An 8,334-nucleotide genomic window follows, 5' to 3' on the forward strand; every position below is an offset into this window, starting at 1 on the left:
CCAACACCAAACTTAGAGTTTGACTGTGGGGGCTTTGGTTGACTCTGCTTTGAGAGAAGCTTTTTCTGCTTCCTCTACATGGATACAGAGAGAGATCCTTGAGTTGTAAACACAAGGTTGTCCTCATTTATTTGAAGGATCAATTCTCCTCTGTCCATATCAATCATAGCTCTTGCTGTGGCTAGGAAAGGTCTTCCTAGGATGATGGATTCATCCTCTTCCTTTCCAGTATCCAGGACTATGAAATCAGCAGGGATGTAAAGGCCTTCAACCTTTACTAACACGTCCTCTACTTGTCCATAAGCCTGTTTTCTTGAATTATCTGTCATCTCTAATGAGATTTTAGCAGCTTGCACCCCATAGATTCCCAGTTTCTCTATTACAGAGAGGGGCATGAGGTTTATCCCTGAACCAAGGTCACACAGAGCCTTAAAGATCACGGTGCCTATGGTACAAGGTATTATGAACTTTCCAGGATTCTGTCTCTTCTGAGGCAATGTCAGTTGATCCAGATCACTTAGTTCATTGGTGAACAAGGGAGGTTCATCTTCCCAAGTCTCAATACCAAATAATTTGGCATTTAGCTTCATGATTGCACCAAGGAACTTGGCAGCTTGCTCTTCAGTAACATCCTCATTTTCTTCAGAAGAGGAATACTCATCAGAGCTCATGAATGGCATAAGGAGGTTCAATGGAATCTCTATGATCTCTAGATGAGCCTTAAATTCCTTGGGTTCCTCAGAGGGAAGATCCTTATTGATCACTGGACGTCCCAGGGGGTCTTCCCCCTTGGGATTTACGTCCTCTCCTTCCCTTACAGGTTCGGCCATGGTGCTTATGTCAATGGCCTTGCACTCTCCTTTTGGATTCTCTTCTGTATTGCTTGGGAGAGTACTATGAGGGATTTCAGTGATCCTTTTACTCAGTTGGCCCACTTGTGCTTCCAAATTTCTAATGGAAGACCTTGTTTCATTCATGAAACTCACAGTGGCCTTAGATAGATCAGAGACTAAATTTGCTAAGCTAGATGGATTCTGCTCAGAATTCTCTGTCTATTGCTGAGTGGATGATGGAAAAGGCTTGCTATTGCTAAACCTGTTTCTTCCACCATTATTAAAGCCTTGTTGAGGCTTTTGATCCTTCCATGAGAGATTTGGGTGATTTCTCCATGATGGATTATAGGTGTTTTCATAAGGTTCACCCATGTAATTTACTTCTGCTATTGCAAGGTTTTCAGGATCATAAGCTTCTTCTGCATAAGAAGCCTCTTGAGTACTGTTGGATGCAGCTTGCATTCCATTCAGACTCTGAGAAATCATATTGACTTGCTGAGTCAATATTTTGTTCTGAGCCAATATGGCATTCAGAGTATCAATCTCAAGAACTCCCTTCTTCATAGGTGTCCCATTACTCACAGGATTTCTCTCAGAAGTGTACATGAACTGGTTATTAGCAACCATGTCAATGAGTTCCTGAGCTTCTGCAGGCGTTTTCTTTAGGTGAATGGATCCACCTGCAGAAGTATCTAATGACATCTTTGATAACTCAGACAGACCATCATAGAATATATCCAGGATGGTCCATTCTGAAAGCATGTCAGAAGGACACTTTTTGGTCAGTCCTTTGTATCTCTCCCAAGCTTCATAGAGGGATTCACCTTCCTTCTGTCTGAAGGTTTGAACATCTACTCTAAGCTTACTCAGCTTTTAAGGAGGAAAGAACTTGGCTAAGAAAGCCTTGACCAGCTTATCCCAAGAGTTCAGGCTGTCTTTAGGTTGAGAATCCAACCATACTCTAGCTCTGTCTCTTACAGCAAAAGGGAAAAGCATGAGCCTGTAGACTTTAGGATCTACTCCATTAGTCTTAACAGTATCACATATCTGCAAGAATTCAGTTAAGAACTGAAAAAGATCTTCAGATGGAAGTCCATGAAACTTGCAATTCTGCTGCATTAGAGAAACTAATTGAGGTTTCAGCTCAAAATTGTTTGCTCCAATGGCAGGAATGGAGATCCTTCTTCCATGTAAATTGGAATTAGGTGCAGTAAAGTCACCAAGCATCCTCCTTGCATTATTATTATTTTCGGCTGCCATCTCCTCTTCCTGTTCGAAAATTTCTGAAAGGTTATCTCTGGATTGTTGTAATTTGGCTTCTCTTAATTTTTTCTTCAGAGTCCTTTCAGGTTCTGGATCCGCTTCAACAAGAGTGTTCTTGTCCTTGCTCCTGCTCATATGACAAAGAAGAGGGCACAGAGAAAATAATAATAATAATATGGATCCTTTATATCACAGTATAGAGGTCCTTGTGTTAGTAGAAGAAAAGAAGAAGAAAATCTGAACTCAGAGAGAGAGAGGGTTCGGATTTTTGGTGATGTGAGGAAGAGATGTTAGTAGATGAATAAATAAATAGAAGAAGATGAGGGAGAAGGATTTTCGAAAATAATTTTTGAAAAAGAGTTGTGATTTTCGAAAATAGTTTTGAAAAAGGTTAGTAGTTTTTCGAAAATTCAAATAAAAAAAATTATTAGTTAATTAAAAAGAAATTTTTGAAAAAGGGGGGAGATATTTTCAAAAATTAGAGAGAGAGAGAGTTAGTTAGGTAGTTTTGAAAAAGATAAGAAACAAACAAAAGGTTAGTTAGTTGGTTGAAACAAATTTTGAAAAGATAAGAAGTTAGGAGGTTAGAAAAGATATTTTGAAATCAAATTTTTGAAAAAGATAAGATAAGAAGATATTTTTGAAAAGATATGATAGAAATTAGTTTTTGAAAAAAATTTGATTTTTTAAAAATCACAATTAATGACTTGATTCACAAGAAATCACAAGATATGATTCTAGAACTCAAAGTTTGAATCTTTCTTAACAAGTAAGTAACAAACTTGAAATTTTTGAATCAAAACATTAATTGTTATTGTTATTTTCGAAAATTTTATATAAAAATAAGAAAAAGATTTTTGAAAAATATTTTTGAAATTTTTGAAAATAACTAAGAAATTTGAAAAAGATTTGATTTTTGAAAAAGATTTTAAAAAAGATAAGAATTTCAAATTGAAAATTTGATTTGACTCATAAGAAACAACTTGATTTTAAAAATTTTTGAAAAAGTCAATCCAAATTTTCGAATTTGATGAGTGATAAAGGGAAAGATATTTTTTTGATTTTTTTGAATTTTTATGATGAGAGAGAAAAACAAGAAAAATGATGCAATGCATGAAAGTCATGGATCAAAACAATGAATGCATGCAAGAATGCTATGAATGTCAAGATGAACACCAAGAACACTATGAATGTCAAGATGAACATCAAGAACACATTTTTGAAAAATTTTTAATGCAAAGAAAACATGCAAGACACCAAACTTAGAATTCTTTAATGCTTAGACACTAAGAATTCAAGAATGCATATGAAAAACAAGAAAAGACACAAAACATGAAATCATCAAGATCAAACAAGAAGACTTACCAAGAACAACTTGAAGATCATGATGAACACTATGAATGCATGAATTTTCGAAAAATGCAAGATGCATATGCAAGTGACACCAAACTTATGATATGACTCAAGACTCAAACAAGAAACACAAAAAATATTTTTGATTTTTATGATTTTCTAATTTTTTTGTATTTTTTTTTTTCGAAAATTATTATGAAAAAGAAAAATAAGGATTCCAAAATTTTTAATATGAATTCCAGGAATCTTGCATTCTTAGTCTAAAGCTTCAGTCCAGGAATTAGACATGGCTCACTAGCCAGCCAAGCTTTCAATGAAAGCTCCGGTCCAAAACACTAGACATGGCCAATGGCCAGCCAAGCTTTAGCATGTAAATCAGGAACAGTAGCAGGTGGATTAACAACAACTAGCTTGCTCTTGATAACAAATTACAAGCCTCAGTCCAAATGAATTTAGACATGGCTTTACAGCCAGCCAGGCTTAGCATGCTTCATGAAACACTAGAATTCATTCTTAAAAATTTTGAAGAAAAATATATTTTTGAAAACACATTTTTTTTTCGAAAACAAAGGAGAAATTTTTGAAAGATTTTTGAAAATTTTTTTTTTTGAAAAGAAAACAAAAAGAAAATTACCTAATCTGAGCAACAGGATGAACCGTCAGTTGTCCAAACTCGAACAATCCCCGGCAACGGCGCCAAAAACGTGGTGCGCAGAAATTGTGATTACACTTTAATTATGTAAAATTCATCGCTCTTTCTTTCCCTGGTAATGGCGCCAAGAACATGATGCCAATACCATGGTTCACAAATTCGCACAACTAACCAGCAAGTGCACTAGGTCGTCCAAGTAATACCTTACGTGAGTAAGGGTCGAATCCCACGGAGATTGTTGGTATGAAGCAAGCTATGGTCACCTTGCAAATCTCAGTCAGGTAGGGTTAAATGTGATTGGATTAGATAATTAAAAGATAAATAATAAAGGATAGAAATACTTATGTAATTCATTGGTGAGAATTTCAGATAAGCGAATAGAGATGCCTTCGTTCCTCTGAACCTCTGCTTTCCTGCTATCTTCATCCAATCAGTCTTACTCCTTTCCATGGCTGGCTTTATGTGATACATCACCATTGTCAACGCCTACTTTCGGTCTTCTCTCGGGAAAATGATCCAAATGCCCTGTCACGGCACGGCTAATCGTCTGGAGGCATCACCCTTGTCAATGGTTTCATCTTATCCTCTCAATGAAAATGATCAACGCACCCTGTCACGGCACGGCTATTCATCTGTCGGTTCTCGATCATGCTGGAATAGGATTTACTATCCTTTTGCGTCTGTCACTACGCCCGGCAATCGCGAGTTTGAAGCTCGTCACAGTCATTCAATCATTGAATCCTACTCGGAATACCACAGACAAGGTTTAAACCTTCCGGATTCTCTTGAATGCCGCCATCATTCTAGCTTACACCACGAACATTTCGATTAAGAGATCTAAGAGATACTCATTCAGTCGAAGGTAGAACGGAAGTGGTTGTCAGGCCCACATTCATAGGGAATGATGATGATTGTCATGTTCATCACATTCAGGTTGAAGAGCAAATGAATATCTTAGAAGCGAAATAAGATGAGTCGAATAGAAAACAGTAGTACTTTGCATTAATCTTTGAGGAATAGCAGAGCTCCACACCTTAATCTATGGAGTGTAGAAACTCTACCGTTGAAAATACATAAGTGAATAGAGGGTAAGCATGGCCGAGTGGCCAGCCTCCCATGGAGGTCTAGAGATCTAAAAATGATCAAAAGATGTCTAATACAGTAGTAAAAGGTCCTATTTATAATAAACTAGCTACTAGGGTTTACAGAAGTAAGTAATTGATGCATAAATCCACTTCCGGGGCCCACTTGGTGTGTGCTTGGGCTGAGCTTGAGTGTTACACGTGTAGAGGTCATTCCTGGAGTTGAACACCAGTTTTGGTGCCAGTTTGGACGTTGAACTCCACTTTGCAGCTTGTTTCTGGCGCTGGACGCCAGAATTGGGCAGAGAGCTGGCGTTGAACGCCAGTTTGTGTCATCTAAAATTGGGAAAAGTATGGACTATTATATATTGCTGGAAAGCCCTGGATGTCTAATTTCCAATGCAATTCGAAGCGCGCCATTTTGAGTTCTGTAGCTCCAGAAAATCCATTTTGAGTGCAGGGAGGTCAGAATCCAACAGCATCAGCAGTCCTTCTTCAACCTCTGAATCTGATTTTTGCTCAAGTCCCTCAATTTCAGTCAGAAAATACCTGAAATCATAGAAAAACACACAAACTCATAGTAAAGTCCAGAAATGTGAATTTAACATAAAAACTAATGAAAACATCCCTAAAAGTAACTAGATTCTACTAAAAACATACTAAAAACAATGCCAAAAAGCGTATAAATTATCCGCTCCTCAGACACGTACGCGCACTGTACGCGTACGCGTCGGTGGCCGCACATGATATTTTAATAGAAAATGTGCCCAGCGATTTTGAGGAGCTGTGGGGCCCTATTTGCAACCAACTTTGGCGCCAAAATGCATTTAAAGGACCAAGGATTAAAGAGAATCAATACTTTTTACATACTTTACATACTTTCACACATTAGTTTAGTTTAGTTTAATTTTTGGAGGTAAAGTTAGTTTTAGAGAGAGAAGCTCTCACTTCTCTCTAGGATTAGAATTAGGATTATGTTTAGATCTAGATCTACTTCTTCTTCTTCTCTCTTAATTTTCCTCTTTCATCCTTAATTGTTCTCTTGTAATTGTAGCATTCTGCTTCTCTTGTAATTCCTTTGCATTGTTAGTTGTAGCTTATGAACTTTTTTTTGTAGATCTACATTTCTTCTTCAATGCAATTGGTAAGTTCTTTGTTGTTTCATAATTATTTTGATTTCCTATTGTTAACCTCTTGCTTTTGTAGTTAGATCTCTGAAGAACTGAAGATTGATGGTTTAGAAGTTATAGTAAACTCTCGTTGCAATTATAGTTACTAAACCAAGCAATCAACCTTTCTTACAAACGTTTTGGTTATCACAAGTAACAAAACCCTTTAAAATTGATAACTGAAGTATTCAAACCTCGGGTCGTCTTCTCAAGGAATTGCAAGGAGGTGTTCTTATTATTGGTTGTGAGTTTGTAAATTGGGGGTTTTTAATGTATAAGATAAAAAGCGAGAATAGTAAATGGCAAGAAAGTAAATTGTATTAATTTAAATAAATAATAAAACTCTTGGCAAGGTATAAGCACTGGAAGTCCTATCCTTATCAATTGTGATGAGAATTGGATTTTAATCCCACTTTGTTAACCTCTAACTATGAAGGTAAATCAAGTGGATTAATTAGCTTAATCCTCAGGTCCTAGTCAATTCCTATGGAAAGACTAGAGTTATTGGAGCAACTCCCAATTTCAACCACTGCTTTATTTGACAGCTCAAACGATACCAATTACTTAACCAAAGCCAAAAGGAAGAATTCTAAATTAAATTAAAAGCATTCATGTAAATAAAGCAAAGTAAAATTAAATATGAAAATACCTCGAATTGTATTAATAAAAGAAATCAAATCTAACATGAATATTCATAAATAAAAGGAACATTGAACCTGTTATTGAAGTTGTAAGTTGAAATAATAAAGTTGAAATCCTAATTCTAATCCTAATCCTAAGAGAGAGGAGAGAACCTCTCTCTCTAAAAACTACATCTAATCCTAAAATTGTGAATATGAAAGCTTATCTATGAATGGATTCATTTCTCTACTTTATAGCCTCTAATATGTGTTTTCTGGGCCGAGAACTGAGTCAGAAACAGCCCAGAATTCACTGGTTGCGAATTCAAACACGCTGATTTTTTGTCACTGCGACGTGTCTGCGTAGTGCACGCGTTCGCGTCACCTATCGTCAAAGCAACTATAGCATATTATATATCAAATCGAAGCTTCGGACGTTAGCTTTCCAACGCAACTAGAACCGCATCATTTGGATCTCTATAGCTCAAGTTATGACCGTTTGAGTGCAGAGAGGTCAGGCTAGACAGCTTTGCAGTTCCTTCAACTTCTTGTATTTCTTCCACTTTTGCATGCTTCCTTTCTATCCTCTAAGTCATTCCTGCCCTATAATCTCAGAAATCACTTAACACACATATCAAGGCATCTAATGGTGATAAGAGAGGATTAATATTAGCAAATATAAGGTCAAAGAAGCATATTTTCAATCATAGCACAAAATCAGGAAGGAATTGTAAAACCATGCAAATAGTATGAATAAGTGGGTAAAGAGTTGATAAAATCTACTCAATTGAGCACAAGATAAACCATAAAATAGTGGTTTATCAATCTCTCTTTAATTCTTGCAATTCATGTTGTTTACTTTTATTGCCTTCTATGTGTTTGTTAAAATGCTTCTTTTATTTATGAGTTTACTTTTCTATTGTTTTGCCTTTCTATTGTTAATCTCCTACTTTTGTAGTTGTAGATTCCTTTAATTCTTGCAATTTACTATGCTTTTCTTTTGTGCCTTCCAAGTGTTTGATGAAATGCTTGGTTGGACTTTAGTGTAGATTTTGTACCTCTTGGCTTTGGTAGAGTAATTAGTGATGCTTGAGTTATCTAATTCATTTGTTGATTGATAATTAGAAGTTGCTAATTGATTTGGATACCACTAAAGCTAGTCTTTTCCTTGGGAGTTGGCTAGGACTTGTGGAATCAAGTTGATTCATCCACTTGACTTTTCTCCATAGTTAGAGGTTAACTAAGTGGTAGCAATGGACAATTTGTGGTCACAATTGAAGAGGATAACTAGGATAGGACTTCTAGTTCTCATATCTAGCCAAGAGCTTTGTTAGTTGTTAGTTTATTTTCTTTGCCATTTAT

General features: G+C 36.2%; 1 non-coding gene across 1 annotated transcript; it reads left to right on the forward strand.

Annotated features, from left to right (window-relative positions):
• The first annotated feature begins 1,589 nt into the window (after positions 1-1,589).
• LOC148548928 (small nucleolar RNA R71) lies at positions 1,590-1,697 on the forward strand. The gene has a single exon (XR_015898749.1). It is a non-coding gene; the product is annotated as a small nucleolar RNA R71 (small nucleolar RNA).
• The last annotated feature ends 6,637 nt before the right edge of the window (positions 1,698-8,334 follow it).

This window comes from Arachis ipaensis, chromosome B8 (assembly GCF_059453495.1).
Source record: "Arachis ipaensis isolate K30076 ecotype BB chromosome B8, ASM5945349v1, whole genome shotgun sequence".
Lineage (NCBI taxonomy): Eukaryota > Viridiplantae > Streptophyta > Magnoliopsida > Fabales > Fabaceae > Arachis > Arachis ipaensis.